Consider the following 13,449-nt stretch of genomic DNA (forward strand, 5'->3'; position numbering starts at 1 on the left):
TGAACTTGATCTAGTTACAGTCAATGCTTCTCCTGTATTTGGGGCCTGGCAGTAAGTGCAGAGTAGAGGGGACTAATCTCATCCTTTGGTCTCTGGCTCTGCCCCAGCACAATCTCTGTTGGCTTATTTGCTGCCAGGGCACTGATGGCTCATGCTCATCTTGCTTCTCCACAGAGCTGCCTCTAGCCAGGCAGGATCAGCCTGCACAGGTGCCAGAGGCTCTTCCTTTCCAGGAGCAAGGCTTTGCATTTGTCTTTGAATTTCACAAGGCTGGACCATTCTTCCATCCTGTCTACATCCTTCTGAATGGCTTGAACTCAAGTGTATTCACCAATTTCCCCCCAAATTAGTGTCATCTGCAAAATTTGATTACAAGTAGATCCATGCATGTAGGCAAATGATATGGCTGCATGATTTTTTGTAGACCAGCCTTTGCTCACTCCTTTTCTGCTCCAAGTGTTTATGTGGCATCCTGCCTAACCTAATATACATTGCCTCTCAGCAGAGTTTAATAGATTGGGATCAAGATTATGCTAATCACAGCTAAATAGTCACTATTTGCTCTGTTTTTGTGTCCTGGATTCTCAGAAGCTATAACTCTACTGTGAAAGCTCTGAATTGATGGATGCAGTGATGTGGTTCATTTGCTATAATCTCCAGTTTTGCCCCCTAAGATCCTACACACCATTTAAAGTCTTGCTACCCAGTTGTCATTGCCCAACAGTTCCCACAGAATGCACAAAAAAGCAAACAAAATTTGTTTTGACAAAGCTACCAGGAAAAAATATCTGAACTCTTGTGTTACCACTGCAGACAGGTTTCCTGAGTTCACAGACTCAAGGTGGCTCAGAGAGGGGCTCCATTCCTCTTGCAGGTGACTAAAAGCCTTGTGAGTGACTAAAAGCCTTGTGAGTATCAGCACTGTTAAAGCAGTTCAGTTTCTCTTGCCAGCAGACACTTGGTGCCACTACCCCTGAATGGTGCAGAGGATCTATTTTCTCAAGGCTCATCACAGAGGTGCCAAGGCCTTCAGAAACCTTAGAGAGCCAGATGTGTAACCTGGAGCTCTGACCAAAAGTCCCTGCACTGACAGTGCTGATCTTGTGCCTCATGAGCTTGGCAGGACTCACTGGAACAATACTCACAGAATCACAGAGTGGTTTGGGTTGGAAGGGGCCTTAAAGATCATTCAGTTCTGACACCTATTGTGGGCAGGGGCACCTTCCACTAGACCAGCTTGCTCACAAGCCCTATCCAACCTGGTCTTGAAGAGCACTTCTGAGCACAGGGCATCCACAACTTCTCTGGGCAGCCTGTTCCAGTGTCTCACCACTGCCATCAGTTTAAAGTCACTGGCCCTTGTTCTGTCACAATATGCCCTTGGAAGGTAAAAGGGTTTTTAGTTTCCTAAAAAGTTTCAGTTTGTGAAAACTGATTTAGGAAGGTTATTTGGGAGAGAAATAGTTCTTAACTTTGCACTGAAGGATAAGTTTTGCTTAAAAAAATTGTGAAATGTGGAACAGAAACAAAAAAAAGGAAAAAAAGTGCAGGAAAAAATGAGAAGAGTGTTTGTGAATAAGAAATAAGTACTGTCCAGTAGGTTAAAAATACATTCTGTTTCCTGGCTAGTCATATTTTTTTCACCTTCTTTTGATAAACAAATTAAGCAGGTTTAATCTCTTTCTTTTAGGGTGAATATTGTTTCTCTAACTGTATTGCTAGGGCTTCTCTGAATGTATTCTCCATGTCTTTTTGGCATCCTGCTTAACTGGGACTAAATCAGAATTGGACAGAATCTTGTAATTAGCTCTCACTCATTAGTAACTAACCATTTTCTGTCCCCTGTAGATCACACTTGCCTTCTTCATGGGTGCACTATTCCAGAAGATAATGGTTATGACAAGTTTTATAATAATTCTTAAGATTATCAAATCGGTGTGTAGTTTTTGGAAAGAAACATATTTATAAATAAACACATAAAAATCCTTTGTATTTATTTACCTACTGAATAAACACATAAAATATAACATATCTGTATTTTGTATAGTATTTTTATTATTACTTACCACAATAATTAATAATATTTTCTCTGACTGTCGGATGGAGTCAGGGTGCAGAGTGTTGACACTGCAATCTGACTCATGCTACCCCTCATTTCACACAGCCTGCTCTTCTGTCCTGTCATGATATCCAGTGAGTAGTACAAGAGAGAAAGATGAGAGACCCCTAAAATGTTTTCCAAAAGCTTTACTGACATCCATTGGGGTCTGCAAATGTTTATGTATGGGTCTTCATCTTTGCCTCCTGAGTAAATTTCTTTGGTATTTAAATTGTAGGAAATAATGTGTTAAGCATGGCTGAACACAGTGGCTCATGCTAGCTCAGGCCTACCTTACACTCCCTGTGATATCATGTTGAAGAAGGTATTAGCTACCAGTGCTTATGTGAAACACCTTCTCATTTAGGAGAGATGAATTAATAAATAAACAGAGACTGGAAGTGGCACAGCTCTGAGCTGATTGCTGATGAGCAACCTGCAAAAGTGCAAAACTAATTCTACCTAGTTTTTCAAACTCTTCCATGGTAAACAAAACACATAAGCCAATCACAGGAAAAGCTGATTCAGTTATTTGTATCTTTGTTCACCAAAATAAAGCACAGGAAAATCTCCATGCTGGCATCCTTCCAGACGGAAACTACAGAGTTGCTGCCTTGGAGTGAAATACATGTAGAACAGTAGGGAAAATGAAGAATAACAAATGGCCAGGGTCTAGGCATTTTCAAAAATCAGTTAATTTAACAGCTCGTAAAGGAAATACCTGAATGGCTGTCCATGCTTGCAACTTCTCCTTCAAAACCCTTTGCTTCTTACAGTGCTGGAAAGCAACTGATGGGACAATTTTTCAAAAAGGGGTCCAACAGGGATCTGAGGAACAACAGACTGGTATGTTCATTATCTCAACAGGATACTTCCACAAGATTTATAATAAAGAATAAAATTAGAGAACACATGAATAGCTATGACACTATGAGAAGGCATGACTTTTGTGAGTGCAAATCACACCTCACATACCTACTTCAACTGAGAGGAGCAGCATAAAGGGATACAGGAAATCCTGTCTACCTAGAATTCCAAAGAAACTTCAGTCCACTGCTGAAGGTTTTTAGGAATTCAAAGTGGCCACAGAATAAGACTGCATGGCTATCTGGGGAGTTGATTAAATAATAGAAAATTCAGAGTTGCAGTAAATGGTCAATATGCACATATGATTATAGAGAGTACAGAGTGTATATAGATATACATCTATACAAATGCTGCACAGGTCCCAAGATGTGGTGTAGATGCAATTCTGAGTTGAATTCTGATGGCCTGAGTGCTACAGCCCAACAATTTGCTGTGACGTGGCTTCAGCCTTCTGTAGGTATCTGCTTCTACAAAGGTGATTCTTCATGGCCCCACTTTTCCTGGACAGCCTAAGCCAAGGTCTCTGCCATGACATTTTTGCCCCTCATTGGTGTTCCTTGTATTTCTCATAGAAGAGGCCCATCTCCTGAATTTGGACATTTGATGTCAAAGCCATCTTTCTCCATGAACTCATCCACATGTTCTGCACCCACCTTGGGATGCAGAGAGGGCTGCACTGCACTGAAGTGGTTAATGCATCCACTGCCCTGGGCAAATGGGGTCAGTCAGGCTGCACGTCTCTGGCTGCATGCCATGGACTGACTGAGCTGGCATTTAAGTTTTAGTCAGAGGGTGAACAAATTTCATCATTGTTTAAATTTCCCTGCTTGGAATTCCTACTTGATAATCCAGTCTTTTCATGACTCCTTCTACACAGACAATATGTTAAATGTTCCATTATCATGGTGGTACAAACAAACAAAAATGGTTTTTTCCTTATGATTATGTAAATATTTTAAATATGTATATGTATATTTCAATGAGGTAAAGTCTAGGTAAAGAAAAAGCATCATGTCAAGATAATATAAGCTTAAATTAATTCTCAAAGGACTATAAAATTCCACACCATTGGTGGTGCTAACACTAATAGCTAGGACTGGCAACATACTAATCACTTTGGCTCTAGAAGACCAGGCTGGTATTTTAATCACACAAACTCTAATTGCTTGGCCTTGCTGGCATTAAAATTGTTATGGCACTAATAGCCTGGGCAAGACGGTATTTTAATCATCCTGGATCACAGCCTAGAAATGTTAATTTATAACATTTTTGTCTTTTTATCTAGGTTAACAAGAGGTCTACCGCAGATATGATCAGTTACAAAATGCAGAAATCACAATTTCAACCTCAAACACAAGAAAATCAGGTGTCTCGGCACTACAATACTGGAGAATTTTCAGTTAGGTTATCTCTTCCTCGTATTTTGTCTTTTTTTAAAACTTTTTCCTTGCAGCAGCTTTAAACCACACCTGAGGCACTTAAAACATCTGAAGAAGGTTGTGCTGAAGAGTTACTGTTCCAGATATTACAGTGATCTTACTACAAGATCCATCTAATGCAGTTCCATATATTTAACCTTAGATGATTAAAACCCTGCCACTATTGTTGACATTTTAAAAATTATTTCAGATTGTCAACAATTCAGATTATCTTCAAATGTCACTGATTAGATATTTGTTATACATCCACTGGCTTCAAAGACTCCACTTAATCTTTGCTCTTACATTGTGCAGGTCTCTTATACATGGATTTTGTAGGAAGTTTTTATGGCTAAATTTCCCTTTCATTTCCTTTAATTGGAGGCTGGCTATGCTGGGGGCTGGGGAGAAGAATTAAACAGAAAATTGCCAGTCCTTCTCCTACAGCTGAGGAGTGTGTTCTTGCAATGCCTGGGAAAATTCAATAGAATTGTGGAGGAAATAGAGCTCACTCTAAAAATTAATCTTGGTTAAGATTTTTCATTTTGTTTTTTATTTCTCAGAGTGGTTGGGTCAGGTCTTCTGAGATTTTCCACAGTTAAAGCTATCAGAGCACTCTTGTACCTTCTGAACTGGGTCTGTCACCTAGATGCCACTTGAGGAAGATTTCAGCTCCTCTCATTACAGGGGTGGCTGTGGGCTGCATCTGGATGATGAAACCATTTGTTTGTACTGGAATGTGACAGTATGCCCTGTATGTGGCAGTGTGAGTGAGGTGGTCTTGGCTACCTCCAGCCCAGTGCTGCCCAGTAGGAACCCAGCCCTCCCCATTCTGCCACTTCCACAGTGAATGCCAAGAGGCATCAGGGGATGTGTCTTTGTGCCTCTCCCTTCATGGACAACATAGAGAAGCTGCTGATGCTGAGGGTGCTGCATGAGAGGAGGTGTCCCATTTGAGGAGGAGGGAAGTGAAATTAAAGAGGAAGAGAAATAAGAAAAATGTTTCTGACTGAAAGAGGAGTCAAGTGAACTTTACAAGGTATCAGCTTTGCAGGTCACCAATTTGAGTAGCTGGCTGGCTGCACTTCACCCATGTCAGCACCAATAAAAGTCATACCAAACTCAGCAGCAGCAGAAATGAACCTTCTAATTTTGCTTGATTTTCACAGCTGGGATGCTGAATGCATCAATCAAATACTTATTTTTGCCTTTGTTTTAAATTGTCCCTGGAGGGGAAATTTGCCCTTCACCTGCTTCCCACGTGGGAAGCCCAGCTGCTTTTTCAGGCTCAGTTTTCAGACACAGGGCTGCCCTCAGCTGACATTCTTCTGTAAGAAGATTGCTAATAATGCTACTCGTTCATAATCTATTTTCACTCTAGGAATGGAATTTCAAAGGAGGGCTCTTTATGCCTGCTGCTTAAAAAGGATTTGAGCACTTTGGGAGAGAGGGCTTTTAAAGCATTTTTATTTCGACGCCCTCTCCCCCATTGCCTCCTATCCTTGCAATGCTTCCTGTGTCATCTGTGGCTTCATTCCCACCCCCCTATATGGATTTTTTTCCTGCATTCAGAATGTGACATTGATAAACAGGGCTGGTGCCATGCTACTGGCCTCTGTGGCCAGCATGGCCACGGGCAGTTGCAGCTGACACACGTGCCCTGCTCAGAAAGGTCGTTCTCAGAGTGCCACTGCTTCGGGGCCAATCCTTCTGGCAGTGAAACTTAGGAGCAACACGACAGCTGTGTGAGATCATTGTGCTGCAGGAGCTTATCCAGTGGGGCAATGTTTTGGAGACTGGCACTACATGTTTTCCTGGCTAAACAGTCTGCTCTGCCTGGTTACAATGTCCTTTTGTTTACTTGAACTCAGACAGGATTTCTTACTGTTTCTGTGATTAAAGCTGAGATGTGATGACCAGAAAAATGTGTTTTCCTTGATCTCTATGCAACAAAAAGCAATATTGTAGGGACAGTGTTTTTGCTTACTTATGCTCAGTTCCTCTTGACCTTTCATGATCAGGATTCCAAATATAAAGATGTTGTCCTCTTCTGGTAGATTGCTTCTGATAACACAACTTCACTTACTATCAGAGGTACTTTAATATGGAGAAGACTTCTTTTCCTTGGAGGAGTAATATTTTCTTTTATACAATGCAGCAGTAGCCTCTTAGTATTTGCAATGTTATTTTAACCTTCAACATGACAGAAGCCAGCCTTGGCTCCTTGGCAGGAAAGCAGGCTTTTTCTAACCAAAAGCAGCAGAGGTGTAGTAAAGTCCAGGAGTGTCTGAGGAGGAGACCTCTGTCTGTACAAAGCTGAATTAGCACTTTGTGTTTGTTTTTTTCTGCCTCTGCTGATGTTACCCTGTAGAGCAGCTATTTCTAGACCATCACCTGTGAAGCTCAGGACTGCAGATGGAAAAGAGAGCTCCAGACTCAGGAAAAATCCCTAATCTCATCCTTTCAGCCAGTCCTGAAGCTCTTGTGAAGTGCTGTGTTAGTCCAGCATTTTAAATGAAGTGTTGGAATGATGTGTTTCTGTCAGTAGGCTACTGGATCAAGGGGAGGGACAGCATTCTACACTTGCATGGGGAATTCAAAGAAACACAACTGGTGAGATTAGAAGGGCTCTCAAAGGGAAGGTTTCTTGGTTTTCCTGGAGGCCAACCTGACAAGTTAACATGAGTGATCAAGGCGAGAGAATGAAAAATCTTAGAAATGCCTCAAATGCTGAGATCTGCTTTATGCAGTTGATAACATGAATAGGAATATGAATGTAAAATTAATGAGGAGATGAGTTTAAAAATGTGGAAGTTCTAACAGCTACCTGTGCCAGCTTAAAAAATGAAACCAAGCTTGGGATGCTACTGGTAGCCCACAGACTTCTGACTTTTGATGTAATCAGCACTGACAAAATTAATTAATTAACATGGTATCCTTAAATTATAAAATTAATTTAAGGATACCATGTTAGCAAAACAGAGGCAAAACAGTAAAGATATTTGCTAAAACTGCTATACAGACAGAAGTTTTAAGAGAGAACTTCTTCAAATTGTGAACATTTAAATGTAAACACTCTTTGCCACAGAAGGAGAGTGGAAGAGTGAAATAAATAAGCAGAAAAAATATTATTTCTATTGTATAAGCTGAAAAAATGAAAAAAGTGAAAAAGTAAAGCAGCAAAATGTCAAGAAAAATTGGAATTAAACAGAACCAATCACAAAGTTTGATCTGTTACAGGAATCAGTTCAAATACTTGTTACACCTTGAGTTACATCCCTTAAAATGGTATTATTTTGGCCTTCTGTCTTGGTATCCTTCCACATCTGTTTGACTGGTCCATGCCTGGAGCTTGTATTGTGCTCCTGAAACCTGAGGTTAGTCAGGACCATATCTCTTTAAAAAAAGCCCCACACAGACAAAGAAAGAAAAAACCCAGGCTGGGAAGGGGGAGCTAAAGCCTCTGCTGCATTGGGCTGTTTGGATACATCGGCTGCAGCAGTGGTCACGCATCCCTCCGCAGCCTGCTGATTTTGCAAAAGAGGGGGCAAAGGATCATTTTGCAGCCCAGATGCTGCCAAACACAAGCAATCAATGGAAGGAATGGCACAATGAGCAGACAAGCATGTGGAAGCAGCTTATGAAGAAATAGTTAAATGCCGAGCTTTGTCCCAGCTGATGCCGTGATGTAAGTACGAGCTCGACAGCAGATCCTGTGGTCACTGCAGTTGTTTGTGGGAGATGTTTTATGGGTATCCTGATGCTTTTAGCACTTACAGCTGGAGAAAGCATTAACTCTGACTCATTTCATCGTGTATTTAAGCAAATAACTGTATTGTCTCTGTCTCTACAGGGTTTTTGAGTGATTCACAGGCTGCAGTGTGTTGGTAGGGTGGGTGAAGAGCAGGACTGTGCACATGAGCTTATGCTCCTTTCCTGATGGCTTATCTGGGCTCTGCTCTATAGATGTGCTGGCAGATTGCTGCAGCACCACCCTCCCTGTGCAGAGGCCTCTTGCTGAATTTCAGCTCTGCCTTCAAGCACAGGGATGCACAATGCATTTTTTCACACTGCCTAGAATTATTTGCTATACAAACTTACTTCATGCCAAGCACTTTATTTTAATTTTTTTCTCATGTATGCAGTTGAAAGAAAGCTTATGAAATTTCAATGGCTCTGTGTGTTACTATCAGGAGACTAGCTCTTAACATAGCTCTCCCAAAGAGACTTTCAAGTATGATTTATTACTCGAAGGAATGTACACTTTCCTATCTTTGGACTGTTGCTAGCTGAAGTAGATGTATATATTTTTAAATATAAGCCTTTTTCTTACAGAAATCCAATGTCTTTCTCTTTGCCAAATGATTTGCTGCTTTTTATTTTGCATATGCCCTAATGATCTAGTAATGATCCTGCTTTCAAAACAAGAGAAAAAGCAGGGCTAGGGCAAGTTTACTGCATTTCTCAGCAATTTTTTTGGTAATCAGACAAAATTTTTTATTGTAGGCAAAACTACACATATCATCAGAGTGAAAGAAATGCAAGTAGTGAGTATTTCCTTGTTATTTCATGAGAATATTAATTTTGCTTTCACCTAAGTACTGCATAAAGCTGTGGTGATTTGCTCTAAGCCAGAGAATATCATCTATCTATTAGATGTCCTCTGTGGCTGCATCTTGGTGCTTAATGCAGCTCCTGCAGAAACTGCCGGGAGATCTCCCTCCAGCGTCGGTGTCGGGGAGGTGACAGCGGGGTGATGGTGACGAGCAGCCTGTGTGGGCCTGCTCAGGAGGGTGGGCAGCTGTTGCAAGGAGGAGCCTTCTTTTGTGCATCTCTTTTGGGCCCTGGCAGAGCTGCAGCTCCTGATGCTGAGGGCTGCAAGGTAATGCACTTCTGCCCCACCACACTGATCACCTCGGTGGGGATGTAGGAGCTTCCCCTGCACCAAGGAAACCAGAGGGAAGTTTTACCATCATTGCTTTGGAAGTTGCCCTCACCTTGTATTCCCAGAGGTATAAGAGCTCCATCAGCTGTCTATTTGCAAAACAACTTCTTATTGCTTGCTATCAGAAACTGAATTATAAGAAGCCAAATTCATCCCTTAATGAGCTTATAGCAAATTACTGTTACCTAGGGAGTGCTCTGGCAGTGATTGTGAATGCTGAGGCTTGGTATTGTCAGTGTTCATCCTTGTCCCTTCCTCCTCTGTGTCAGGATTGTCACCCTCTCAACACCAAACAGAATTTCTGGTTGGAAACAGGATTTCCAAAGATTAAAAAAGTAATCATTTGCAAGAATACAAAAATTTAAAAAAACCCCTCAGTCCTACATAGAAAAGTTCTGTTCACCTACTGAAAATGTGCAGGACTATTGGATAAAATAGTTTTACAGGCTGCTTACTGTTGTGTAAAGACAGTGGGAAAAATTCAGCTCCTGTGTACTTCTATTGTTTTCAGCAGAATTACACTGGGGTGAGTTTGGTGCTTCTGGGGCCAACTCAAAAACCTTTTGTTTCTCTGTCCTTCTTTCTTGATTGTTTTCCTGTTTCTTAGATGGGAGTTTTTTATGACCTCGGAGGCAACAGGCACAGATTTATAAAGTATAATACAGAGGACCTAGATTCTCTGGTTTGGACCATATTTTCTTTCCATTAATGGAAGCACAACGGCTTCCAGAAAAAACCTGATATATCACATTTCTAAAACTAGCCCATGTTCACTGACTTCAAATTTTTGGGGGCCCTTGGATCCTGCTCTCAAAAGCAGAGTTTCTAAAATACTGTATTACTTTTTATGTTAAAATATACAAAAGTGTAGGCTTTGAAAGGTAAAAGAGCACTTTATTGAAGAGTTTAAACAGTGTCTAGTTGCTCAGTATGTATCAACCCCTGGAATAACACATAGAATTGAAAACATGCATGTCATATTTTGAAATATTTGATTTTTTGGAAGAGCTAGTCTTTTTTGAAAAAAGTGTTAATTCACTCAGCAATATTTTTTGTTATACACACAATTATTAAGCAATTATTTCTGCCTCAGATGAGAAATATAACAACTCATGCAATTATTTGGTACAGTAGGTTGGCATTTTTCTTCTAAATGTGTATTTAATGGATATATTTGCACTTTAGCAGTCTTGAGCTAAATCTTTAAATGGGATGATCTAGTTCATTAGCATTTTTTGTCTTCTTTTTGATCAGTTTAGCAGAGGATGGTCATTGTTTGAAACTTTTAGCAAGTTGTTGGTTGTGATAGAGGTACACCAGAGCTGTGAGAAAGGAAGGTTTCACATTGTCTGTGAAGACCTTCATGTGTTCATGTGCAAAAAAATGTGTGGCCATGAAGATCAGACTAGAAATAAATGAAGCTTAGTTGTCTTCCCTAAAATTACCTGTAGAAACTTTCTCCACCCAGGTGAACCCAAAATAAGGCATTATTTCTGATGGGTGATGATAATGCTCATGAGAGAATGGGGCAGGTGTTTTGATCTCCTCTGGTGACCTCACAGGAGGGCATGAACGTGCCTCAGGCCCCTCTCAGTGGTGAGGTTTGGTTTCTTTTTTCTTACAGGAGAATGTTACAGCTGGCTGCATATACCAATCACCACCTATTTCAGATATGACAGCTGGTGGAAAATAGCAAAAGTCACTCTGGTTTCCCATGAGGGAAACAATGTTAGTGTTTCAATTGCTGTTTGGGATAGAGTTAATTTTCTTCCTGGTAGCTGGCACAGTGCTGTGTTTTGGATTTAGTATGAGAATGATGTTGATAACACACTGATGTAGTTGTTGCTAAGTAGTGCCTGCTCTAAATCAAGGACATTTCAGTTTCCCTTGCTCTGCCAACAAGGAGGTGCACTGGAAGCTGGGAGGCAGCACAAAGCAAGGACAGCTGAGCCAAACTAGCAAAAGGATATTCCTTACCACAGAATGTCATGTGCAGTATATAAGCTGGTGGCAGGGGCTGGTTGCTGCTGCCCAGGGATGGGCTGGGCAATTGTCAGCAACTGTGTTGTGCATCACTTGTTTCACTTGGGTTTTGTTTCTGTCTCTCTTTTTGTTGTATTCCTTTGCACGAACATTATTGTTATTATTGTTATTGCTATTGTTATTGCTGTTTAATTACATTTTTTAACCTATTTGCATCTCAACTGATGGGTTTCACCTTTCTGATTCTCCTCCTCATCCCACCGGGGGAAGATGGGTGAGCAAAGCATTTGTGAGGTACTAAATTGCCAGCTGGGATTAAACCACCACACAATTTTAGTTAAAGCTTCAGTGAAGCAAAAGGAACAGCTTGTACTTTTTCTCATTTTAGGAGAGGATAATTTACCTATCTCTTTGTTAGTCATATATGATGCAATGTGGAGCTCTGCAGAGGTAACAGCAAAATTATTGTCAGTTTTTAAATGATATAAACTGAGATCCTGGGGAATGTGATAGTTCCTTCAGAGTGGTCTGATGCTCTTTACAAGAAAACACTCGCTGTTGTCAAATCCTGCCCCATAAAATCATTCACACTAAGAAAGAAATTGCTAATGTCAGATGTCTGGAGACCTGCTGGGAGAGAAGGGGAATTTCAGGATTGTACCCTCAATCCTTGTGTGTGCTACCTGCATTTTCCCCATGAAATGCCTCCTGTAAACCTTCTCTTTCCTTCTCAAATTCCTCCCTCCATATTATTGTTTGTCTTCATACCAGGACAATTCCTACACAAACCACCACTTCTGACCAGCTCCCATGAGGTTTTTTGTAACAGCAGTGTCCCCAGCCTGCCCCAATGCTATGGCAGCACCTTGCATTTCTCCTACTCTCCAGGCCACAGATGTACAGCTAAATAAGAGGTAGGGAACTAAATTCTGCTCACGTCCTTAGCTCTCTGTGCTCAGAGGTGCAGCCAAGCTCCTGCCCGCATGTTCTGAGCCAGGCTCTCTGTCTAGTCTCTCTGTCTCTCTATGTGTAGGAGAGAGAGCAAGATGTGCACTGGAGGATGATTTTTGCACTATAGAGTGATGTGGAGCCTCATTCCAGGTGCCAGCAGTTTTCAGCTCACTACCTTCATGCTCGTATTGGACTGGTGTTGGAAATACTTCCCTGGATCTTGGCATTGGCTTGTGTTTCCCCACCCTGTGCCAGTCAGGATCTCAGCCTAATGCTGTGGACCCACCACAGTGAAGCAGATTTAAGAGCTGGAGAACTTAAATTATTTAAATTGATATCTGGTTTGTTTTGGTTACTCCTGCCAATGGTAAAAACATCTTTTTGACTCATGCTTGTTGTTTGATGTTTATGCAATGTACGTATATGGACACAGAGACATCCCTCAAACAGCAGTAATGGTGTGGAAAGCTCATCCTTTAGGACCTACACAATCATATACAATAATCTATTTAGTTGTGTAGGTTAGCAAGCCCTTCCCTACCACAGAAAAATGGATATGAGATGTTTCGTATCTTGTGTGAGAGATCCATAAAGATGGATTTATTGCAGTTTCTCATTAGCTGTGACAAGGATGATGTCAGATAAGTTGTGCATGCCCTGTTTTATAAATAAAAAATGAGAAGGAGCCTGTCTCCTCTTCAGCTAATGGATTAATGTTACAGCTGGATGGAAAAGCCACCAGCTTAATTTGTGGAACATAATGGAGGAACAAAATTGCTTAGACTCCCTTAAGTGTATTTATCCCAGGGCCTCCTGCTTGACCCTTTATCCTGATCTTTGGCATCTCTCTCATGTTGCAAAATCCAAGTAACAATGAAGTCTTACCATTTTCATAAAAAATGCCAAAAATAATAGAACAAATTGCACTGGGTTTTTTTGGTCAACCTAAACTCTATAATATAAAAATCTTCCACATACCCTTTCAGCATGGCTTCATTTATTAATTCTTAGCATAGCAACTGCAATCTAAAGTGTGCTTCTCATTTCTTTCTTTTTATTGTAGTGCTTGCAGAGAGAGCTTTGTTGTTATAAGCTCATCATTAATCATAATTTTCACTAATAAGGTGCAGTTTAATCAAGTAGTTCAAAACACTCTGCATACACTCGTGAATGCAGCTTTATTTATA

At 40.8% G+C, this 13,449-nt stretch overlaps 1 protein-coding gene across 2 annotated transcripts in view; it reads left to right on the top strand.

The window, feature by feature from the left end:
* Positions 1-7,815: 7,815 nt before the first annotated feature.
* Positions 7,816-13,449, top strand: part of SACS (sacsin molecular chaperone) — a 58,033-nt gene continuing 52,399 nt past the window's right edge. The window contains exons 1-2 of one of the 2 annotated variants that reach the window (XM_071434066.1): positions 7,816-8,071; positions 8,890-8,930. The gene's annotated coding sequence lies outside the window, so the exon portion shown is untranslated. The remainder of the gene's footprint in view (positions 8,072-8,889; positions 8,931-13,449) is intronic. The other variant, XM_071434065.1, reaches the window with a different exon arrangement.

The sequence above is a fragment of the Agelaius tricolor genome, unplaced genomic scaffold (assembly GCF_023055355.1).
Source record: "Agelaius tricolor isolate 1412-34295 unplaced genomic scaffold, bAgeTri1.0.p SCAF_9, whole genome shotgun sequence".
Taxonomy (NCBI): Eukaryota; Metazoa; Chordata; class Aves; order Passeriformes; family Icteridae; genus Agelaius; species Agelaius tricolor.